Source organism: Heptranchias perlo, chromosome 43 (assembly GCF_035084215.1).
Source record: "Heptranchias perlo isolate sHepPer1 chromosome 43, sHepPer1.hap1, whole genome shotgun sequence".
Taxonomy (NCBI): domain Eukaryota; kingdom Metazoa; phylum Chordata; class Chondrichthyes; order Hexanchiformes; family Hexanchidae; genus Heptranchias; species Heptranchias perlo.
Genome location: NC_090367.1, coordinates 9597198 through 9623408, shown reverse-complemented (window position 1 = coordinate 9623408; position 26211 = coordinate 9597198). Strand labels below are relative to the sequence as shown.

The 26211-nt window shown below is 53.6% G+C and overlaps 1 protein-coding gene across 3 annotated transcripts in view; it reads left to right on the top strand.

The window, feature by feature from the left end:
* LOC137306496 (pyruvate carboxylase, mitochondrial-like) overlaps positions 1 to 26211 on the top strand; it is a 1155436-nt gene that overhangs the window by 809951 nt on the left and 319274 nt on the right. The gene's annotated exons all lie outside the window — the stretch shown is intronic.

Sequence of the window (26211 nt, the reverse complement as noted above, 5' to 3'; positions counted from 1 at the left end):
GAGGGGGACCACACAGTGATGGAGAGAGGGGACCACACAGTGATGGAGAGGGGGGGACCACACAGTGATGGAGAGAGGGGACACACAGTGATGGAGAGGGGGGACCACACAGTGATGGAGAGAGGGGGGGACCACACAGTGATGGAGAGGGGGGGACCACACAGTGATGGAGAGAGGGGGGGACCACACAGTGATGGAGAGGGGGGGACCACACAGTGATGGAGAGAGGGGGACCACACAGTGATGGAGAGGGGGGACCACACAGTGATGGAGAGAGGGGGGGACCACACAGTGATGGAGAGAGGGGGGGGGCACACAGTGATGGAGAGGGGGGGACCACACAGTGATGGAGAGAGGGGACCACACAGTGATGGAGAGAGGGGACCACACAGTGATGGAGAGAGGGGGGACCACACAGTGATGGAGAGAGGGGGGACCACACAGTGATGGAGAGAGGGGACCACACAGTGATGGAGAGAGGGGGGACCACACAGTGATGGAGAGAGGGGGGACCACACAGTGATGGAGAGGGGGGGACCACACAGTGATGGAGAGAGGGGACCACACAGTGATGGAGAGGGGGACCACACAGTGATGGAGAGGGGGGGACCACACAGTGATGGAGAGAGGGGGACCACACAGTGATGGAGAGAGGGGGGGGGACCACACAGTGATGGAGAGGGGGGGGGCACACAGTGATGGAGAGGGGGGACCACACAGTGATGGAGAGAGGGGACCACACAGTGATGGAGAGAGGGGGACCACACAGTGATGGAGAGAGGGGACCACACAGTGATGGAGAGAGGGGGGACCACACAGTGATGAGAGAGGGGGACCACACAGTGATGGAGAGAGGGGGGACCACACAGTGATGGAGAGAGAGGGGACCACACAGTGATGGAGAGAGGGGGGACCACACAGTGATGGAGAGAGGGGGGGACCACACAGTGATGGAGAGAGGGGGGGACCACACAGTGATGGAGAGAGGGGGGGACCACACAGTGATGGAGAGAGGGGGGACCACACAGTGATGGAGAGAGGGGGGGCACACAGTGATGGAGAGAGGGGACCACACAGTGATGGAGAGGGGGGGACCACACAGTGATGGAGAGAGGGGACCACACAGTGATGGAGAGAGGGGGGGACCACACAGTGATGGAGAGAGGGGGGGGCACACAGTGATGGAGAGGGGGGGACCACACAGTGATGGAGAGAGGGGACCACACAGTGATGGAGAGAGGGGGGACCACACAGTGATGGAGAGGGGGGGACCACACAGTGATGGAGAGAGGGGACCACACAGTGATGGAGAGAGGGGACCACACAGTGATGGAGAGGGGGGACCACACAGTGATGGAGAGAGGGGGGGGACCACACAGTGATGGAGAGAGGGGGGGACCACACAGTGATGGAGAGAGGGGGGGACCACACAGTGATGGAGAGAGGGGGGACCACACAGTGATGGAGAGAGGGGGACACACAGTGATGGAGAGAGGGGGGACCACACAGTGATGGAGAGGGGGGGACCACACAGTGATGGAGAGAGGGGACCACACAGTGATGGAGAGAGGGGACCACACAGTGATGGAGAGGGGGGACCACACAGTGATGGAGAGGGGGGGACCACACAGTGATGGAGAGGGGGGACCACACAGTGATGGAGAGGGGGGGACCACACAGTGATGGAGAGGGGGGACCACACAGTGATGGAGAGGGGGGGACACACAGTGATGGAGAGAGGGGGACCACACAGTGATGGAGAGGGGGGACCACACAGTGATGGAGAGGGGGGACCACACAGTGATGGAGAGGGGGGACCACACAGTGATGGAGAGAGGGGGGGCCACACAGTGATGGAGAGTGGGGGGGGGCACACAGTGATGGAGAGAGGGGGGGACCACACAGTGATGGAGAGGGGGACCACACAGATGGAGGGGACCACACAGTGATGGAGAGGGGGGGACCACACAGTGATGGAGAGAGGGGACCACACAGTGATGGAGAGAGGGGGACCACACAGTGATGGAGAGAGGGGACACACAGTGATGGAGAGAGGGGGACCACACAGTGATGGAGAGAGGGGACCACACAGTGATGGAGAGAGGGGGGACCACACAGTGATGGAGAGAGGGGGGACCACACAGTGATGGAGAGAGGGGGGAACACACAGTGATGGAGAGAGGGGGAGCACACAGTGATGGAGAGAGGGGGGGACCACACAGTGATGGAGAGAGGGGACCACACAGTGATGGAGAGAGGGGACCACACAGTGATGGAGAGAGGGGGGGACCACACAGTGATGGAGAGAGGGGACCACACAGTGATGGAGAGAGGGGGGGACCACACAGTGATGGAGAGAGGGGGACCACACAGTGATGGAGAGGGGGGGAACACACAGTGATGGAGAGAGGGGACCACACAGTGATGGAGAGGGGGGGAACACACAGTGATGGAGAGGGGGGAACACACAGTGATGGAGAGAGGGACCACACAGTGATGGGGAGGGGGGGAACACAGTGATGGAGAGGGGGGGACCACACAGTGATGGAGAGGGGGGACCACACAGTGATGGAGAGGGGGGACCACACAGTGATGGAGAGAGGGGGACCACACAGTGATGGAGAGAGGGGGGACCACACAGTGATGGAGAGGGGGGACCACACAGTGATGGAGAGAGGGGGGAACCACACAGTGATGGAGAGAGGGGGGACCACACAGTGATGGAGAGAGGGGACCACACAGTGATGGAGAGAGGGGGGGACCACACAGTGATGGAGAGGGGGGAACACACAGTGATGGAGAGAGGGGACCACACAGTGATGGGAGAGGGGGACCACACAGTGATGGAGAGGGGGGAACCACACAGTGATGGAGAGGGGGACCACACAGTGATGGGAGAGGGGGACCACACAGTGATGGGAGAGGGGGACCACACAGTGATGGAGAGGGGGACCACACAGTGATGGAGAGGGGGGACCACACAGTGATGGAGAGAGGGGGACCACACAGTGATGGAGAGGGGGGACCACACAGTGATGGAGAGAGGGGGGGACCACACAGTGATGGAGAGAGGGGGACCACACAGTGATGGGAGAGGGGGGACCACACAGTGATGGAGAGAGGGGGGGACCACACAGTGATGGAGAGAGGGGGGGACCACACAGTGATGGAGAGAGGGGGGAACACACAGTGATGGAGAGAGGGGGACCACACAGTGATGGAGAGAGGGGACCACACAGTGATGGAGAGGGGGGGACCACACAGTGATGGAGAGGGGGACCACACAGTGATGGAGAGGGGGGACCACACAGTGATGGAGAGGGGGGGACCACACAGTGATGGAGAGGGGGGACCACACAGTGATGGAGAGAGGGGGGACCACACAGTGATGGAGAGGGGGGGACCACACAGTGATGGGAGAGGGGGACCACACAGTGATGGAGAGAGGGGGACCACACAGTGATGGAGAGAGGGGGGAGCACACAGTGATGGAGAGAGGGGACCACACAGTGATGGAGAGAGGGGGGACCACACAGTGATGGAGAGGGGGGACCACACAGTGATGGAGAGAGGGGGGACCACACAGTGATGGAGAGGGGGGGACCACACAGTGATGGGGAGAGGGGGACCACACAGTGATGGAGAGAGGGGACCACACAGTGATGGAGAGAGGGGGGACCACACAGTGATGGAGAGAGGGGGGACCACACAGTGATGGAGAGAGGGGGACCACACAGTGATGGAGAGGGGGGGACCACACAGTGATGGAGAGAGGGGGGACCACACAGTGATGGAGAGGGGGGACCACACAGTGATGGAGAGAGGGGGGACCACACAGTGATGGAGAGAGAGGGGAACACACAGTGATGGAGAGAGGGGGGACCACACAGTGATGGAGAGGGGGACCACACAGTGATGGAGAGAGGGGACCACACAGTGATGGAGAGAGAGGGGACCACACAGTGATGGAGAGGGGGGGACCACACAGTGATGGAGAGGGGGGACCACACAGTGATGGAGAGAGGGGGGACCACACAGTGATGGAGAGAGGGGGGACCACACAGTGATGGAGAGAGGGGGACCACACAGTGATGGAGAGAGGGGACCACACAGTGATGGAGAGAGGGGGACCACACAGTGATGGAGAGGGGGGGACCACACAGTGATGGAGAGGGGGACCACACAGTGATGGAGAGAGGGGGGACCACACAGTGATGGAGAGAGGGGGGACCACACAGTGATGGAGAGAGGGGGACCACACAGTGATGGAGAGAGGGGGACCACACAGTGATGGAGAGAGGGGGGACCACACAGTGATGGAGAGGGGGGGACCACACAGTGATGGAGAGGGGGGACCACACAGTGATGGAGAGGGGGGGACCACACAGTGATGGAGAGAGGGGGGACCACACAGTGATGGAGAGAGGGGACCACACAGTGATGGAGAGAGGGGACCACACAGTGATGGAGAGGGGGGACCACACAGTGATGGAGAGGGGGGACCACACAGTGATGGAGAGGGGGGGACCACACAGTGATGGAGAGAGGGGGACCACACAGTGATGGAGAGAGGGGGACCACACAGTGATGGAGAGGGGGGGAACACACAGTGATGGAGAGGGGGGGGGACCACACAGTGATGGAGAGGGGGGACCACACAGTGATGGAGAGGGGGGGACACACAGTGATGGAGAGAGGGGACCACACAGTGATGGAGAGGGGGGGACCACACAGTGATGGAGAGAGGGGGACCACACAGTGATGGAGAGAGGGGGACCACACAGTGATGGAGAGGGGGGGACCACACAGTGACGGAGAGAGGGGGGACCACACAGTGATGGAGAGAGGGGGGACCACACAGTGATGGAGAGAGGGGGGGAACACACAGTGATGGAGAGAGGGGGACCACACAGTGATGGAGAGAGGGGGGGACCACACAGTGATGGAGAGAGGGGGGACCACACAGTGATGGGAGAGGGGGGGACCACACAGTGATGGAGAGGGGGGGACCACACAGTGATGGAGAGAGGGGGAACACAGTGATGGGGAGAGGGGGACCACACAGTGATGGAGAGGGGGGGACCACACAGTGATGGGGAGAGGGGGACCACACAGTGATGGAGAGGGGGGGAACACACAGTGATGGAGAGAGGGGGACCACACAGTGATGGAGAGGGGGGGACCACACAGTGATGGGGAGGGGGGGACCACACAGTGATGGAGAGGGGGGGACCACACAGTGATGGGGAGGGAGGGGCCACACAGTGATGGGGAGGGGGGGAGCACACAGTGATGGGGAGGGGGGGAACACACAGTGATGGAGAGGGGGGGACCACACAGTGATGGAGAGGGGGGGGACCACACAGTGATGGGGAGGGGGGGACCACACAGTGATGGAGAGAGGGGGGGGACCACACAGTGATGGAGAGAGGGGGGGAACACACAGTGATGGGGAGAGGGGGGGACCACACAGTGATGGAGAGAGGGGGGGAACACACAGTGATGGGGAGAGGGGGGGACCACACAGTGATGGAGAGAGGGGGGGAACACACAGTGATGGGGAGAGGGGGGGACCACACAGTGATGGAGAGAGGGGGGGGACCACACAGTGATGGAGAGAGGGGGGGACCACACAGTGATGGAGAGGGGGGGGACCACACAGTGATGGAGAGAGGGGAACACACAGTGATGGAGAGAGGGGGGGGGACCACACAGTGATGGAGAGAGGGGGACCACACAGTGATGGAGAGAGGGGGGGGACCACACAGTGATGGAGAGGGGGGACCACACAGTGATGGGGAGGGAGGGGCCACACAGTGATGGGGAGGGGGGGGGGACCACACAGTGATGGAGAGGGGGACCACACAGTGATGGGGAGGGAGGGGCCACACAGTGATGGGGAGGGGGACCACACAGTGATGGAGAGGGGGACCACACAGTGATGGAGAGGGGGGGACACACAGTGATGGAGAGAGGGGGGGGACCACACAGTGATGGGGAGGGGAGACCACACAGTGATGGAGAGGGGGGGGACACACAGTGATGGAGAGAGGGGGGGACCACACAGTGATGGAGAGGGGGGGGGACCACACAGTGATGGAGAGGGGGGGGGACCACACAGTGATGGAGAGGGGGGGAACACACAGTGATGGGGAGAGGGGGAACACACAGTGATGGGGAGAGGGGGGGGAGCACACAGTGATGGGGAGAGGGGAACACACAGTGATGGGGAGAGGGGGACCACACAGTGATGGAGAGGGGGGGGGACCACACAGTGATGGAGAGGGGGGGGGACCACACAGTGATGGAGAGGGGGGGAACACACAGTGATGGAGAGGGGGGGGACCACACAGTGATGGAGAGGGGGGGAACACACAGTGATGGGGAGAGGGGGGGAACACACAGTGATGGGAGAGGGGGGGAGCACACAGTGATGGGGAGAGGGGGGGACACACAGTGATGGAGAGGGGGGGGGACCACACAGTGATGGAGAGGGGGGGGACACACAGTGATGGAGAGGGGGGGGGACCACACAGTGATGGAGAGAGGGGGGGACACACAGTGATGGAGAGGGGGGGGGACCACACAGTGATGGAGAGGGGGGGAACACACAGTGATGGGGAGAGGGGACCACACAGTGATGGAGAGGGGGGGACCACACAGTGATGGGGAGAGGGGACCACACAGTGATGGAGAGGGGGGGAACACACAGTGATGGGGAGGGGGGACCACACAGTGATGGAGAGAGGGGGGGACACACAGTGATGGAGAGGGGGGGGGACCACACAGTGATGGAGAGGGGGGGAACACACAGTGATGGGGAGAGGGGACCACACAGTGATGGAGAGGGGGGGACCACACAGTGATGGGGAGGGGGGACCACACAGTGATGGGGAGAGGGGACCACACAGTGATGGAGAGGGGGGGAACACACAGTGATGGGGAGGGGGGGGAACACACAGTGATGGGAGAGGGGGGGAACACACAGTGATGGGGAGGGGGGGAACACACAGTGATGGGGAGAGGGGGGACCACACAGTGATGGGGAGAGGGGGGGAACACACAGTGATGGGGAGAGGGGGGACCACACAGTGATGGAGAGAGGGGGGACCACACAGTGATGGAGAGGGGGGGAACACACAGTGATGGGGAGGGGGGGAACACACAGTGATGGAGAGGGGGGGAACACACAGTGATGGGGAGGGGGGGAACACACAGTGATGGAGAGAGGGGGGACCACACAGTGATGGAGAGGGGGGGAACACACAGTGATGGAGAGGGGGGGAACACACAGTGATGGGGAGGGGGGGACCACACAGTGATGGAGAGAGGGGGGGACCACACAGTGATGGAGAGAGGGGGACCACACAGTGATGGAGAGGGGGGGAACCACACAGTGATGGAGAGAGGGGGGGAACACACAGTGATGGAGAGGGGGGGAACACACAGTGATGGGAGAGGGGGGGAACACACAGTGATGGGGAGAGGGGGACCACACAGTGATGGAGAGAGGGGGGAGCACACAGTGATGGAGAGGGGGGGGACCACACAGTGATGGAGAGAGGGGGGGACCACACAGTGATGGAGAGAGGGGGGGAACACACAGTGATGGAGAGGGGGGGAACACACAGTGATGGGGAGAGGGGGACCACACAGTGATGGAGAGAGGGGGGAGCACACAGTGATGGAGAGGGGGGGGACCACACAGTGATGGAGAGAGGGGGGGACCACACAGTGATGGAGAGAGGGGGACCACACAGTGATGGAGAGGGGGGGAACACACAGTGATGGAGAGGGGGGGAACACACAGTGATGGGGAGGGGGGGAACACACAGTGATGGAGAGAGGGGAACACACAGTGATGGAGAGAGGGGGAACACACAGTGATGGAGAGGGGGGGAACACACAGTGATGGAGAGGGGGGGAACACACAGTGATGGAGAGGGGGGGAACACACAGTGATGGAGAGGGGGGGAACACACAGTGATGGAGAGAGGGGGACCACACAGTGATGGGGAGGGGGGACCACACAGTGATGGGGAGGGGGGACCACACAGTGATGGGGAGGGGGGGAGCACACAGTGATGGAGAGGGGGGGGGGGGCACACAGTGATGGAGAGAGGGGGGACCACACAGTGATGGAGAGAGGGGGGAGACCACACAGTGATGGAGAGAGAGGGGGACCACACAGTGATGGAGAGAGGGGGGACCACACAGTGATGGAGAGGGGGGGGGACCACACAGTGATGGAGAGAGGGGGGACCACACAGTGATGGAGAGAGGGGGGACCACACAGTGATGGAGAGGGGGGGGGGACCACACAGTGATGGAGAGAGGGGGACCACACAGTGATGGAGAGGGGGGGGACCACACAGTGATGGAGAGGGGGGGACCACACAGTGATGGAGAGAGGGGGACCACACAGTGATGGAGAGGGGGGGGACCACACAGTGATGGAGAGAGGGGGGACCACACAGTGATGGAGAGGGGGGGAACACACAGTGATGGAGAGAGGGGGGACCACACAGTGATGGGGAGAGGGGGACCACACAGTGATGGAGAGAGGGGGGACCACACAGTGATGGAGAGAGGGGGGGACCACACAGTGATGGGGAGAGGGGGGGACCACACAGTGATGGAGAGGGGGGGACCACACAGTGATGGGGAGAGGGGGACCACACAGTGATGGAGAGAGGGGGGACCACACAGTGATGGAGAGAGGGGACCACACAGTGATGGAGAGAGGGGGGGACCACACAGTGATGGAGAGAGGGGGGGACCACACAGTGATGGAGAGAGGGGGGACCACACAGTGATGGAGAGGGGGGGGACCACACAGTGATGGAGAGAGGGGACCACACAGTGATGGAGAGAGGGGGACCACACAGTGATGGGGAGAGGGGGACCACACAGTGATGGAGAGAGGGGGGGACCACACAGTGATGGAGAGGGGGGGACCACACAGTGATGGGGAGAGGGGGACCACACAGTGATGGAGAGGGGGGGAGCACACAGTGATGGGGAGAGGGGGACCACACAGTGATGGAGAGGGGGGGAGCACACAGTGATGGAGAGGGGGGGAACACACAGTGATGGGGAGAGGGGGGAACACACAGTGATGGAGAGAGGGGGACCACACAGTGATGGAGAGGGGGGGAGCACACAGTGATGGAGAGGGGGGGAGCACACAGTGATGGAGAGGGGGGGAACACACAGTGATGGGGAGAGGGGGACCACACAGTGATGGAGAGGGGGGGAGCACACAGTGATGGAGAGGGGGGGAACACACAGTGATGGAGAGGGGGGGAGCACACAGTGATGGAGAGAGGGGGACCACACAGTGATGGAGAGAGAGGGACCACACAGTGATGGAGAGGGGGGGACCACACAGTGATGGAGAGGGGGGGACCACACAGTGATGGAGAGGGGGAACACACAGTGATGGAGAGGGGGGGACCACACAGTGATGGAGAGGGAGAACACACAGTGATGGAGAGGGGGGGAACACACAGTGATGGAGGGGGGGGACCACACAGTGATGGGGAGAGGGGGACCACACAGTGATGGGGAGGGGGGGAACACACAGTGATGGAGAGGGGGGGACCACACAGTGATGGAGAGGGGGAACACACAGTGATGGAGAGAGGGGGGAGCACACAGTGATGGAGGGGGGGGAACACACAGTGATGGAGAGGGGGGGAACACACAGTGATGGAGGGGGGGAGCACACAGTGATGGGGAGGGAAGTGGAGGAGTGCAGGAGATCAGTTTTACAAATGGTGGGAGTGAGAATGCAGGTGTAGTCGAGGATGATCTCGAGCATTTGTTGGAGAGAACAGTTAAAAAAGAAATCCATGTGCGAAACCCTGCAGAAGCCATAGTGGATGTCACCCTGGGCTGGTTGGAATAAGTCGGAGAGGAGATAGCAGAGAGCCTGGTCACAATCTGTCAACCCTCCGCCAATAGTGTCATGGGACCGAAGGATTGCCCTTGTGGATGAAGGGAGAGAGGAGAATAACCCAGGGAATTTGAGACCAGTTCGTCCAATGTCAGTTGTGGGCAAACTCTTCGTTTGGGGTTTTCTGATTCTGCACTGACCCGCCATTGAAGTGAAAGGGCAGAAAAGAGGGTGGAGACAGAGGTGGAAAAGACAGCCCTTCGAATCCATCATTGGAGATAAAAGTGATGAGCTTTTCGAGATCTGTGGGACAAACAGCGTGGGTTCATCAAAGCCTGGCGCTGTTTCACACAATTCAATCGAGGTTTTTGAAGATTTAGTGATCGGACAGATGAAAGGATTGTTGGATTTTTATGGAGTGTTCGATACGCTGTCTCACTAACACTCAGGCACGTGGTGTAAGAGGAGACCTAGCAGCTTGGGGTGAAGGCTGATTGTCAGACAGGAGAGAAAGAGTTCACTCAAACTCTTTAAAAGGTGAATGTTGCTCGGATTGAAGAGGAGCATGGAGGAGCAAATCACTCCCCTCGGTCACTCCCCTCAGTTACTCCCCTCGGTCATCACAATCGGTCACTCCCCTCGGTTACTCCCCTCGGTCATCGCAATCGCTCACTCCCCTCGGTCACCGCAATCGCTCACTCCCCTCAGTCATCGCAATCGGTCACTGCCGTCAGTCACTCCCCTCGGTCACTCCCTCGGTCACTCCACTCGGTCATCTCAATCAGTCACTCCCCTCGGTCACTCCCCTCGGTCATCGCAATCGCTCACGCCCCTCAGTCATCGCAATCGGTCACTGCCATCAGTCACTCCCCTCGGTCACTCCACTTGGACATCTCAATCAGTCACTCCCCTCAGTCACTGCCATCGGTCACTCCACTCGGTCATCTCAATCAGTCACTCCCCTCGGTCACTCCCCTCAGTCACTGCCATCGGTCACTCCACTCGGTCATCGCAATCGGTCACTCCCCTCGGACACTCCCCTCGGTCACTCTCCTCGGTCACTGCAATCGGTCACTCCCCTCGGTCACTCCCCTCGGTCACTGGAGTGTGGGACATTGCACTTTACTGTGGTCTGGTGTCACTGGGCGGAGGGGGGAGGTGAGAGACTGAGAGCCGGGGAGAGATGAGCAGTGTGGGAGAGTCCAGAGCAAGTCGCAAACTCGGTCTGGACCAGGCCCAGGATGAACATGCTCCCATGGAATGGGCCCACGGTACAATCCAGCCTCACAGTGACACAAAGGTCCCATTTCATGCCTTGGCAATCGATATCATTGATCTCTGCGGCCACTCTCAAACTCTCCTGAGCTGTTTATACGGCAGGGCGCATTGATATTGGGGAGAGGCCTGGTCTGGCACAGATAGCTCAGCCTGCCCGCAGAATGAGCTAAACGACAGCTCCGCCAGCAAACTCCAGCCCCTGGTTTCTATTATAGCGCCACCCCTGAAGGCCACATTGTCAATGAGTTGAGAGAGATCTGAAACATTGGCTACTGCAAGTGGCTGGATTAAGCCGTTCTTGCGGGGAGGCCGTGCTGACAGGAACAGGAGGAGGCCATTCAGCCCCTCGAGCCTGTTCCGCCATTCAATTAGATCATGGCCGACCTGTATCTTAACTCCATCTACCCGCCTTGGTTCCATAACCCCTGAATACCCTCACCCAACAAAAATCGATCAATCTCAGCTTTGACGTTTTCAGTTGATAGGGAGTTGGAAAGGGCGTGGAGTCGCTGGGTGGGGGGAGCAACGTCGTAACTGTGATACTCTAGCCCGCTCTCCCTGCGTGCACACTCCCCCGCTGGAGGTTGCCTTCGAGTCACAGGTCTCGCTAAATGGCTGCTTATCAAATCATGTCCTGAATTACCATTCAGTTACAAAAATCAGCAAGTTAGTGATCCCGAGGCAATAATTTTCATGAAACGAAACATTTTTTTGTGTTCCACCTATGAGGAATGAGGACGTTGTCCATTCTAGTACTTTAACAAGCCTTGTTATACCAGTTTCATGGTCCTGGTTCATTTGGAACCATTGTCTTCAAATCCCTCCATATCCTTCTATTCCTTTCTCCCTCATGGGTTTATCTAGCTTCCCCTTAAATGCATCGATGCTATTCGCCTCGACTGCTCCTTGTGGTAGCCAGTTCCACATTCTCACCACTCTCTATGTTTTTCTGTTTTGTAGCCAGCTTGCTATCCATTCTGCTACCTGTCCCCTGACTCCACATGCTCATAAGTCTACAATGCAGAAGCGAATCGAAGGCCTTTTGAAAATCCAAATATATTACATCTACTACGTTGCCCTGGTCTACCCTTTCTGGGGAAAGAGCAGGGGGGAGCGGGGCTAGGGGGCATAATCTTAGAATAAGGGGCTGCTCTTTCAAAACTGAGATGAGGAGAAACTTCTTCACTCAGAGGGTAGTAGGTCTGTGGAATTTGCTGCCCCACATCATTAAATAAATTTAAAACAGAAATAGGCAGTTTCCAAGAAGTAAAGGGAATTAGGGGTTACGGGGAGCGGGCAGGAAATTGGACATGAATTTAGATTTGAGGTGAGGATCAGATCAGCCATGATCTTATTGAATGGCGGAGCAGGCTCGAGGGGCCGATTGGCCTACTCCTGCTCCTATTTCTTACATTCTTATGACTAATCGGATCGCTCGTTCAACGAGCCGGCACAGGCACGATGGGCCGAGTGGCCTCTTTCTGTGCTTTATCATTCGATGATTCCATCGCAAACACCCTGAGACAGAAAGCCCTGCTGCTCCGATGCTCGACGCCAGGGATCCCAGGCTGTATTGTGAGACAGAAACTGCTGGTCCAGGAGGGTGCCAGGCAGTCCCCTGGGACTTCTGTCCACGACACCTGGCTTGCGAAGGGAACGGGACACTCTCTTGCATCCTGCTTCTCTTGCCCCGTGGCCCTGCAGACGTTTCCTTCCTCCAATTCCCTCTTGAAAGTTATTGTCGAACCTGCTTCCACTGCCCCCTTTCAGGCAGCGCATTCCAGATCATCGCTGCATAAAAGAATGTCTCACCATCTCCCCCTCTGGCTCTTTTGCCAGTCGTCTTAAATCTGTGTCCTCCACTCACCGCAAATGGAGACAATTTCTCCAAAACGCACTGGGCCTGCGTTCAACGCCACAAAGCAATGTATTGGATTTTTAGTGATTCTGATCCTTATAATTTATTGTCCGTGTCAACATCGGATCCTTTGTCTCAGCCAAGCATGAAATGACTGAAATATGTATTCCACAATCTCATTAACGCGTCCCAAATCTGAGCCGTTAAATCCATTTAAGGACCTAGCATAACCAATTACAACTAACCTCTAATGTCTCTCGAGCCTCGTGGATTATAATACAAATAAAACCATTTTGTTTGGGCACTGGAGCATACTGTTCGGCTCTCGCTCGTCCTCAAGCCCCTTGCTTTCCTCAACGATGTTAATTCTGCATCGAGCTATTAGAGTTCACCGATTGAAAATTACCACCAGTAGTTGCACCCTCCCCCTCCAACCCTTGATCATTAAGGAGTATCATGCTGATCTTCTGACGTTCCCCGAGGAAGACCGCCCCCAATCAGATTGTTTGAGGATGATGTTCCCAAGGGGCTTCCAGGTTGGTCTCTGTGCTGATCAAGAGCAGTGAGACCTGCGTATCGAGAGTCTGCAACACAAACATAGGAATCGCGAGTCAAGGAAAAGACCAAGATTCCTCCAGTTCGCCTACTGCCATCCAGGTAGTCGCACGACTCAGCGATGATGGGCTTTATAAATAGAGGCATGGAGTACAACAGCAAGGAAGTCATGATGAACCTTTATAAAACACTGGTTCGGCCACAACTGGAGTATTGCGTCCAATTCTGGGCACCGCACTTTAGGAAGGATGTCAAGGCCTTTGAGAGGGCGCAGATAAGATTTGCTGGAATGGGACCAGGGATGAGGGACCTCAGTTACCTGGATAGACTGGAGAAGCTGGGGTTGTTCTCCTTAGAGCAGAGAGGGTTGAGAGGAGGTTTGATCGTGTTCAAAATCATGAAGGGTTGAGATAAAGTAAATAAAGAGAAACTGTTCCCATTGGCGGAAGGGTCGAGAACCAGAGGACACAGATTTAAGGTGATTGGCAAAAGAACCAAAGGCGACATGAGGGAAATCTTTCTTATGCAGCGAGTTGTGATGATCTGGAATGCGCTGCCTGAAAGGGCGGTGGAAGCAGATTCAATAATAACTTTCAAAAGGGAATTGGATAAATAATTGAAGGGAAAAAATTTGCAGGGCTACAGGGAAAAGAGCGGGGGGAGTGGGACTAATTGGATTGGTCTTACAAAGAGCCGGCAGGGACTTGATAGGCCGAATGGCCTCCTTCTGTGCTGTAGCCATTCTATGATTCTATGGGAGGTGTTGACTAACCACAGCAATCAATCTCTATCAGGAATCAGAACGATACCGGGGATGAGAGACTTCAGTTATGTGGAGAGACTGGAGAAGCTGGGATTGTTCTCCTTAGAGCAGAGAAGGTTAAGGGGAGATTTAATCGAGGCGTTCAAAATCATGAAGGGTTCTGATAGAGTAAATAAGGAGAAACTGTTTCCAGTGACAGGAGGGTCGGAAACCAGAGGACACAGATTTAAGATAATTGGCAAAAGAGCCAGAGGGGGAGATGAGGAGAATGTTTTTACGCAGCGAGTAGTGATGATCTGGAATGCGCTGCCTGAAAGGGCGGTGGAAGCAGATTCAATAATAACGTTCAAAAGGGAATTTGATAAACACTTAAAAAGGAAAAATTTGCAGGGGCATCGTGGAAAGAGCAGGGACTAATTGGACAGCTCTTTCAAAGAGCCGGCAGAAGCACGATGGGCCGAATGGCCTCCTCCTGTGCTGGACGATTCTGTGAATGAGTCTACAACAGACCCAGGGGTGAGGCGAGGAAAGCCCCCAGTGGGTGGAGAGCTTTGGGAATCACCTGTTGCTCCCGAGCCTGTTACACTCACCACATGTCCTGTCTCAAATTATCGTACCCGCAAGATGTTATTTTCTGAGATCAGTTTTAACTTCTTCCACCGTCTCCCGACGGAGCCTGTCCCACAGATTGACCGTGAGCTCAATGTAAAAAGCAGCCGCCGATCAAAGCACACACATTCCACCCCGTGGGTCACATGCCATGCCTCTGTCACTGTGCGGGTTAAGAGGTACCAGTCCAAAGTAGCTGAGATGCCAATCTGTGGGGGCTTGGGAGAGCCCGGTGGCATCAAGGTTAAGGGAAGTGGGAACACCTCCCCGCGCCCCCCCCGCCCCTGGTGGTCTATATGCCCACTGCCGCACAACCTTCCCTACTCAGGTCCCTCAGACTGCTTTCTCATCATTCAGATCATTAGGGAGTGGGAAATGGCGCTCTCTTTTCAAACTCTTGTCACGAGCAATGCCTTGGGAGATGAACTAGTCTGAACTAAACAACAACTTGCATTCATATAGCGCCTTTAACCTCGTAAGACGTCCCAAGGCGCTCCACAGGAGCGTCATCCAAGAAAATTTGAGACCGAGCCACACGAGGAGATACCAGGACAGGTGACCAAAAGCTTGGTCAAAGAGGTAGGTTTTAAGGAGCGTCTTAAAGGGTAGATGCTGAGAGGCTGTTTCCCCTGGCTGGAGAGTCTAGAACTAGGGGACATAGTCTCAGGATAAGGGGTCGGACATTTCAGACTGAGATGAGGAAAAATTTCTTCACTCGGGGTTGTGAATCTTTGGAATTCTCTACCCCAGAGGGCTGTGGATGCTCTGTCGTTGAGTATATTCAAGACTGAGATCGATAGATTTTTGGAAAACTAAGGGAATCAAGGGATATGGGGATCGGGCGGGAAAGTGGAGTTGAGGTAGAAGATCAGTCGTGATCTTATTGAATGGCGGAGAAGGCTCGAGGGGCCGAATGGCCTACTCCTGCTCCTATTTCTTATGTTCTTAAAGGAGGAGAGAGAGGCGGAGAGGTTTAGGGAGGGAGTTCCAGAGTTTAGGACCAAGGCAGCTGAAGGCACGGCCGCCAATGGTGGAGCGATGGAAATCGGGGATGCGCAAGAGGCCGGAATTGGCAGAGATGGCGGAGGGTTGTAGGGGCTGGAGGAGGTTACAGGGATAGGGAGGGGGGGCGAGGGCCACGGAGGGATTTGAAAACAAGGATGAGAACTTTAAAATCGAGACCCAGGAATGGTCAGAAACGCTCCCGCAACGCTGCAGTGACAACCTCCCATTGACACAAAAGGATCCCTCCCCTGTAGCTAAATTAGTCCCATTAGCTTTTTAATCTGGTTTCTCGCCTCTCGAAGAAGACCGCTAGATTGGGGAGTGTCTACATCATGAGGCGCCGCAGTTGTGTGGGACAGCTGGATGGAGCAGAGGGTCATTTCCTGTCTGCCATTGTTGTATTTGACCCTGAGCTGACCTTCTGACCCCATAATCCTCTCCATCAGCAAGACCCCCCACTTCCACCACCTACTTCCGTCTCCGCCTCTGCCTCAGCTCATCTGCTGCTGAAACCCTTACCGTACCTTTGATACCTCTAGTCTCGACTACTCCAACGCTCTCCTGGCCAGCCTACCTCCTTGCACCCCCCCCCCCATAAACTTGAACTCATTCAAAATTCTGCTGCCCGTATCCTAACTTACAACCGTCACCCCCCTGCGCTCGCTGACCGACACTGGCTCCCGGTCCGGGAACGCCTCGATTTTAAAATTCTCATCCTCGTGTTCAAATCCCTCCGTGGCCCTCGCCCCCCACCTCCCTATCTCTGTAACCTCCTCCAGCCCCTACAACCCTCCGAGATCTCTGCGCTCCTCCAATTCCGGCCTCTTGCGCATCCCCGATTTCCATCGCTCCGCCATTGGCGGCCGTGCCTTCAGCTGCCTGGGCCCTGAGCTCTGGAATTCCCTCCCTAAACCTCTCCGCCTCTCTCTCCTCCTTTAAGACGCTCCTTAAAACCTACCTCTTTGACCAAGCTTTTGGTCACCTGTCCCAATATCTCCGTATGTGGCTCGGTGTCAAATTCTGTTTGATAATCGCTCCTGTGAAGCACCTTGGGACATTAGAGGCACTATATAAGAACAACATAAGAACATAAGAAATAGGAGCAGGAGTAGGCCAATCGGCCCCTCGAGCCTGCTCCGCCATTTAATAAGATCATGGCTGATCTGATCCTAACCTCAAATCTAAATTCATGTCCAATTTCCTGCCCGCTCCCCGTAACCCCGAATTCCCTTTACTTCTAGGAAACTGTCTATTTCTGTTTTAAATTTATTTCATGATGTAGCTTCCACAGCTTCCTGGGGCAGCAAATTCCACAGACCTACCACCCTCTGAGTGAAGAAGTTTCTCCTCATCTCAGTTTTGAAAGAGCAGACCCTTATTCTAAGATTATGCCCCCTAGTTCTAGTTTCACCCATCCTTGGGAACATCCTTACCGCATCCACCCGATCAAGCCCCTTCACAATCTTATATGTTTCAATAAGATCGCCTCTCATTCTTCTGAACTCCAATGAGTAGAGTCCCAATCTACTCAACCTCTCCTCATATGTCCGCCCCCTCATCCCCGGGATTAACCGAGTGAACCTTCTTTGTACTGCCTCGAGAGCAAGTATGTCTTTTCTTAAGTATGGACACCAAAACTGTATGCAGTATTCCAGGTGCGGTCTCACCAATACCTTATATAACTGCAGCAATACCTCCCTGTTTTTATATTCTATCCCCCTAGCAATAAACGCCAACATTCCATTGGCCTTCTTGATCACCTGCTGCACCTGCATACTAACTTTTTGATTTTCTTGCACTCGGACCCCCAGATCCCTTTGTACTGCAGTACTTTCCAGTCTCTTGCCATCAAGATGATAACTTGCTCTCTGGTTTTTCCTGCCAAAGTGCATAACCTCACATTTTCCAATATTGTACTGCATCTACCAAATCTCCGCCCACTCACCCAGCCTGTCTAGATCCCCCTTGTAGGTTTTTTATGTCCTCCTCACTCTCTACTTTCCCTCCCATCTTTGTATCATCTGCAAACTTTGATATGTTACACTCGGTCCCCTCCTCCAAATCGTTAATATAGATTGTAAAGAGTTGGGGACCCAGCACCGACCCCTGAGGAACACCACTGGTTACTGGTTGCCAGTCCGAGAATGAACCATTTATCCCAACTCTCTGCTTCCTGTTCGATAACCAACCCTCCACCCATGCCAGAATATTACCCCCAATCCAGTGATTCTTTATCTTGAGCAATAATCTTTTATGTGGCACCTTGTCGAATGCCTTCTGGAAGTCTAAATACACTACGTCCACTGGTTCCCCTTTATCCACCCTGTACGTTATGTCCTCAAAGAACTCGAGCAACTTTGTCAGACATGACTTCCCCTTCGTAAAGCCATGCTGACTTTGTCCTATTAAATTATGTTTATCCAAATGTTCTGCTACTGCCTCCTTAATAATAGACTCCAAAATTTTACCCACCACAGTGCAAGTTGTCATCGTATGTCCGAGTGTATGCTATATTCTGCGACATGTAACGTTGAATTTAAACTGGAAAAATGCTTCTGTTAAGACCCTGTGTAACAGCACAGTGTTTGTGTTATAATCGATCATTTTGGTGTTTGCTGTGATGTCCCTATGAAGGTAACAGCAGTGTTTCTGCCAGCTCTGTTTTGAGATGTGTTAAGTTCTCTGTACTGTCGACTCCTCGCCTGCTTTATGGCAGTCGAGATTCAGTCGTTGCTGTTTCCTTGCGGTTGAGTGCACGGTCCTTTGATTTATTTTAAGTTCCTTGCCGTAAACTACAACAGCTGCAACAACTCCTGTTTATAGACCGCCTTTGGAGTCCCAAGGTGCTTCACAGGAGCGATGGAAATCGGGAGATGCGCAAGAGGCCAGAATCGGAGGAGCGCAGAGATCTCGGAGGCTTGTAGGGGCTGGAGGAGGTTACAGAGATCGGGAGGACCGTGGAGAGATTTGAACACGAGGATGAGAATTTTAAAATCAAGGCGTTCCCGGACCGGGAGCCAATGTCGGTTAGCGAGCACAGGGGGTGATGGGTGAACGGGACTCGGTGCGAGTTAGGATACGGGGGGCAGCAGAGTTTTGGATGAGCTCAAATTATTATGGGCCAAGTGCAGGCAATTGGGACTAGCTTAGTGGTATAAACTGGGCGACATGGACATGTTGGGCCGAAGGGCCTGTTTCCATGTTGTAACTTCTATGATTCTATGATTCTATGATGGAGGGTGGAAGATGGGAGGCCGGCCAGGAGAGCGTTGGAATAGCCAAGTAAATAACAAAGCAGTCGGCGTTTGTAGTGCAGGGTTATTCTCTCGGACTTCATGTGCTGAGAGGAGTAAGTCAGAACAATTCTTAAAACAATTCCCAGAGTAATATTCCGAAACAGTTCCCTCAAATTTAGCAGATTGGATGCAGACAACCTTGATTGGGCTGCACTGCACTTGGGACAATAAGGTGACCGGGACATTCTGTTCAGGAGGGTTCTCCCAACATCTGTCTTTGGGGACGGTATCTTTCCTCACCACTGGCTGGCACTGAAGGCCCAATCGCATCTTCTCCCATCCTTCCATAGAGGCACGGGCAGCGTGTGATCGTTGGCATGGTGCCCTCCGTAACCAATCTTTGTTCGCTGTTTGAGTGGTCACCCCTCCTTTCAAGACTCTTTTCCAGGAATTGTTACCCGGTCCCTGTATCTCAGCAGCAGCTCTGTTCATGTTTGGCACATCGCACCCTTTATTCTGAAATCTGATGCCCACTCGTTCACGGTGGTCAGCTGCAGTTGGTAAACGAGTTCAAAGTGTGCTGCCCGATTCGACTGACTCCAGTCCAATCAAGACGCGTCAAGTTCGCCCTTCAGTAGCCTCCTGAGTTGGGGGAGATTCTGCGTTTCACCTGTGCGTGAAGTGACGGCGTTTGTAAAATTCTCATCCTTGTGTTCAAATCCCTCCATGGCCCTCGCCCCCCCTCCCTATCTCTGTAACCTCCTCCATCCCTACAACCCTCCGAGATCTCTGCGCTCCTCCAATTCTGGCCTCTTGCCCATCCCCGATTTCCATCGCTCCACCATCGGCGGCCGTGCCTTCAGCTGCCTGGGCCCTAAGCTCTGGAATTCCCTCCCTAAACCTCTCCGCCTCTCTCTCCTCCTTTAAGACGCTTCTTAAAACCTACCTCTTTGACCAAGTTTTTGGTCACCTGTCCTAATATCTCCTTATGTGGTTTGTGTCAAATTTTGCCTGATTTACGCTCCTGTGAAGCACCTTGGGGATGTTTCGCTCTGTTAAAGGCGCTATATAAATGCAGGTTGTTGTTGTTGGACTAACTTGCTGCTCAGGGTCATGGATATTGGGTAAAGCATGTGATTGTCCAGGGAACTATAGACCAATTAGCTTAACGTCGGTGCTAGGAAAGATAATGGAATCTTTACTCAAAGATGTAACAGAGAAACATCTAGAAACCGAAAATATAACAAAGAATATTCAGGATTTCAAAGGGGAAGGTCGTGCTTGACCAAACTTAGTGAATTCTTTGAAGAAGTAACAGAAAGAGTAGACAAGGGTAACGTAGTAGATGTCATATATTTGGATTTTCAAAAGGCCTTCGATAAGGTACCGCATTGTAGACTCATGACTAAGGTCAGAGCATGTGGAGTCAGGGGACAGGTAGCAGAATGGATAGCAAGCTGGCTACAAAACAGAAAACAGAGAGTAGGGGTTAAAGGTAGTTACTCAGACTGGCGGACGGTGGGAAGTGGTGTTCCACAGGGATCGGTGCTGGGACCACTGTTGTTCACCATTTACATTAACGATTTGGACTCGGAAATCAGAAGTACAATTTCAAAATTTGTGGACGACACCAAATTGTGGGGTATAGTTAATACTGAGGAGGACTGTGACAAAATACAGGAAGACATTAATAAACTTGCAGAATGGGTGTGTAATTGGCAAATGAATTTCAATATAGACAAATGTGAGGTACATTTTGGTAGGAAGAATAAGGAGGCCACATATTGCTTGGATAATAAGAGTCTAAATGGGGTAGAGGAGCAGAGGGATCTGGGGGTACAGATACACAAATCACTAAAAGTAGCGACTCACATTAATAAGGCCATAAACAGGCAAATCAAGCACTGGGGTTCATTTCTAGAGGGATAGAATTGAAAAGCAGAGAAGTTATGTTAAACTCATATCAAACCTTGGTTAGACCACACTTGGAGTATTGTGAACAGTTCTGGTCTCCACATTATAAAAAGGATATAGAGGCACTGGAGAAGGTGCAAAAAAGATTTACAAGATGATACCAGAACTGAGAGATTATAACTATCAGGAAAGATCGAACAGGCTGGGGCTCTTTTCTCTGGAAAAGAGAAGGCTGAGGGGTGACCTGATAGAGGTCTTTAAGATTATGAAAGGGTTTGATAGGGTAGATGTAGAGAAGATGTTTCTAATTGTGGGGAGACCAGAATGAGGAGTCATAAATATAAGATAGTCACTGATAAATCCAATAGGGAATTCAGGAGAAACTTCTTTACCCAGAGAGTGGTGAGAATGTGGAACTCGCTCCCACAAGGAGTAGTTGAGGTGAATGATACAGATGGATTTAAGGGGAAACTACATGAGGGAGAAAGGAATAGAAGGATAGGCTGACAGGGTGAGATGAAGTAGGGAGGGAGGAGGCTCGTGAGGCGCATATAGACCAGCATGGACCAGTTGGGCCGAATGGCCTGTTCCTGTGCTGTACATTTGGTGTAATTCGATGCAATTCAATCTCAAAGTTCAACGAAACAGTTGAAGTTGCAGCCTTGCAAGTTCGAATGTCTCAGAACCTCTGGATTGAATCATAACCTGGAAAATCAAACCAGAGGACATCAGTATTATGCATGGAACCGACACAAAACTGGGGAATTCTGTTCAATAGATGTGCGTCTCTCACACAGACCGGTATTGTTTCATGCCAAGGCAGTGGAAGGGTTTCTTTTCACGAAACAGGCATGCCTGATAAATTATACCCACAGGTGAGTGCAGGGAAACAGTTTCATAAGTCTGCAGACTGCAGGCTTCCCATGGGCTGCAAACAATGTCAAATCCTCAGCAGATTCCTCTTCACATTCACTGACAGAATTCATGTTTAAAGTGCTGAATCCCAGCCCACAAACCCTCCCTGCCAATCTCCAAACACACTTGCGGAATTAAGCTGCCCCTCCGCCAGAGGCCAACAGGATAGGATTTGGACTGAGCATCAGCAGCTTAAAGGAATAAGGTTTATCCGGAAAGTGAGCTCACGGGGGAATTTGATTCTTTAATTTGTTCCTGGCTCTGTTACTAAAGTGGGCAGTTATAAGCAATTAGACTCAGCCCTCCTGGTACCTCACACTCTGTATGTAATGTTAGTCTCACCCCTCCTGGTACCTCACACTCTGTATCTAATGTTAGTCTCACCCCTCCTGGTACCTCACACTCTGTATCTAATGTTAGTCTCACCCCTCCTGGTACCTCACACACTGTATCTAATGTTAGTCTCACCCCTCCTGGTACCTCACACTCTGTATCTAATGTTAGTCTCACCCCTCCTGGTACCTCACACTCTGTATCTAATGTTAGTCTCACCCCTCCTGGTACCTCACACACTGTATCTAAAGTTAGTCTCAGCCCTCCTGGTACCTCACACTCTGTATCTAATGTTAGTCTCACCCCTCCTGGTACCTCACACACTGTATCTAAAGTTAGTCTCAGCCCTCCTGGTACCTCACACTCTGTATCTAATGTTAGTCTCACCACCTCCTGGTACCTCACACTCTGTATCTAATGTTAGTCTCACCCCTCCTGGTACCTCACACACTGTATCTAATGTTAGTCTCACCCCTCCTGGTACCTCACACACTGTATCTAATGTTAGTCTCACCCCTCCTGGTACCTCACACTCTGTATCTAATGTTAGTCTCACCACCTCCTGGTACCTCACACACTGTATCTAATGTTAGTCTCACCCCTCCTGGTACCTCACACACTGTATCTAATGTTAGTCTCACCCCTCCTGGTACCTCACACACTGTATCTAATGTTAGTCTCACCCCTCCTGGTACCTCACACACTGTATCTAATGTTAGTCTCACCCTTCCTGGTACCTCACACACTGTATCTAATGTTAGTCTCACCCCTCCTGGTACCTCACACACTGTATCTAATGTTAGTCTCACCCCTCCTGGTACCTCACACACTGTATCTAATGTTAGTCTCACCCCTCCTGGTACCTCACACACTGTATCTAATGTTAGTCTCACCCCTCCTGGTACCTCACACACTGTATCTAATGTTAGTCTCACCCCTCCTGGTACCTCACACACTGTATCTAATGTTAGTCTCACCCCTCCTGGTACCTCACACACTGTATCTAATGTTAGTCTCACCCCTCCTGGTACCTCACACACTGTATCTAATGTTAGTCTCAGCCTTCCTGGTACCTCACACTCTGTATCTAATGTTAGTCTCACCCCTCCTGGTACCTCACACACTGTATCTAATGTTAGTCTCACCCCTCCTGGTACCTCACACACTGTATCTAATGTTAGTCTCACCCCTCCTGGTACCTCACACACTGTATCTAATGATAGTCTCTCCCCTTCTGGTACCTCACACACTGTATCTAAAGTTAGTCTCACCCCTCCTGGTACCTCACACTCTGTATCTAATGTTAGTCTCACCCCTCCTGGTACCTCACACACTGTATCTAATGTTAGTCTCACCCCTTCTGGTACCTCACACTCTGTATCTAATGTTAGTCTCACCCCTCCTGGTACCTCACACACTGTATCTAATGTTAGTCTCACCCCTCCTGGTACCTCACACTCTGTATCTAATGTTAGTCTCACCCCTCCTGGTACCTCACACACTGTATCTAATGTTAGTCTCACCCCTCCTGGTACCTCACACACTGTATCTAATGTTAGTCTCACCCCTCCTGGTACCTCACACACTGTATCTAATGTTAGTCTCCCCCCTAAATGGCATTGGTGAACCAGTTGGGTTTTTCTGACAGTTGGAATGCCTCATGGTCCCTCTCACTGGTACCTGCTTATTATTTCCAGAATTTTTTGAACTGAATTCAAATGAGCAAATTGCCCTTCGGTGGGAATCGAACTCACGTCCTCTGAATTATTCGTCCAGGTCTTTGGGTTACGAATCCTGTCACATAACCGCTGCATTCCTCTGCCCACTGTCTTAAGGCAACCTTTATTGCAGGTCAGCTTTTTATGGCTTTTCCCATGCTTGTAACTTCCTTGTTATTTTCCTCATCTCATTTGCTCCAAGTCCAGCTGAAAGCTCTGTCTTACCTCTGGGATGACAGCACCGGGGCTGTGCTGTGCTGCACCTCTCCACATTCACCATTTTGCCCCTCTTGCTGTTAAATCTACTGCCAAATGTTACGATACTACTTGCTTGTGTCGTCACTGAGCCCCTGTGCTTGCACCCAAACATCCCCTTTGTGTGAAGCTGTTGACTGGGGCAATCTGGAGCTCGCCACTGTTCTTGCTTTTGAATTGTTTAATAATTGACCAGCATGGTTCCGTGACCTGTGCGGGAGTCCCGCAAAATCGGTGTAGCCCTCTGTGTACGCAGCCTTGCGGGCCCGAAGTCAGAAATGCAGGGGTAGATTGTTGGGAATAGCAAAGGACGCTGCTGAGCAGAGATCCCAGACGCGTTTAAATTAAAAAAGCAGGCAGGAAAGGTTTGGGTACTCTCGGTCACTGCTGGCCGGGACTTAGGAACAGCAGGAGGCCATTCAGCCCCTCGAGCCTGTTCCGCCATTTAATTCGATCATGGCTGATCTGTATCTTAACTCCTTCTACCCGCCTTGGTTCTGCAACCCTTAATCCCCTCACCCAATCGATCAATCTCTGTTTCGAAATTTTCAACCGACCCCCCAGCCTCGACAGCTCTTTGGGGGAGAGAGTTCCAGATTCCCACTCCCGTGAGTCGTGGGTCTTAGTCGGGCTTCATTATGTCCCATCGAACGGCCCTGTAAGAAGCATTGATCTTTTCTCAATGGGGGGCCTTTCTCCACCTGCTCTTCGATTGCTGTTCGAAACTCAGTGACGATTTGAAATGATCCATGTATTTCTTTCTTTTGACCCAACCGGAAGAAAATGGGACGATTTGATTCCTGCGTCTGAAGATGTTTCGTGCGAGGCGTACCATCGCCCTGCTGAAATGTTCAGTTGCTTTGTGCCTCTTGGTCACAATTGAGTCCTCGTGTCGTCCAGTCCATTGCCAAATGTCATTCAATTAATTTTGAAGAATTCCGCAGGTTATTGTGTTGAAGGACATTGTTCTGGCTCAACCAGATTGTGGTGGGGGAGGATTGACAAGGCTCGCGATGGGCTTTGTGAGAAATCTTTTCTCCCCTACCTTCAATGGCGCAGCACAGGTTGCTTTGTATTAATTAGTCTGAGGCGATTCAATCTATGCACAAGCGGGTGACTCCCCACTAAAGACCCCTGCCCACCCTCGGTGATGGAAATCATGGAGGGCGCCCCAAGTCCTGGAACCGCGAGGACTGGCCATGAATTTCCCCCATTCTCCTGCTTCAGATCAGTCCTTCATTTCGCTCCTAACACAGGGCTTGCAAAGGTACAGCCGCACCCCTTCAGACAGCAGCGGGCGAGGCCTGGCATTGGGCGAGAGAGTGGGGCTGTTTTGGAATGAATACTCAGGGGGGGGAAAAAAAAATGAGAGGATTCAGCGTGAGAGGGTGGCACCAAGGCAGGATTTAACCCAGGCTGCTGCCTCGCTGCACTGACGCATCCTCATGTCACAAGGTCTGTGTGCACCTGAGATTTCAGGACCGCCGGAGGGTGATAAGACCCCGGCTCCGTAGGTTGTCCATCAGCAACTCCACAGGAGGTCAAATGGTACGTTCAAACCACATGTACTGTGAGCTCAGTCGCACCTCACCTTTCTCAGTTTCCTGTATTGGCCTCTCCCCTCACTTTTCTCAGATTCCTGTACTGTATTAACCCCTCCCCTCACTTTTCTCACATTCCAGTACTGTATTAAACCCTCCCCTCACTCTTCTCACATTCCAGTACTGTATTAACCCCTCCCCTCACTTTTCTCACATTCCAGTACTGTATTAACCCCTCCCCTCACTCTTCTCACATTCCAGTACTGTATTAACCCCTCCCCTCACTATTCTCACATTCCAGTACTGTATTAACCCCTCCCCTCACTATTCTCA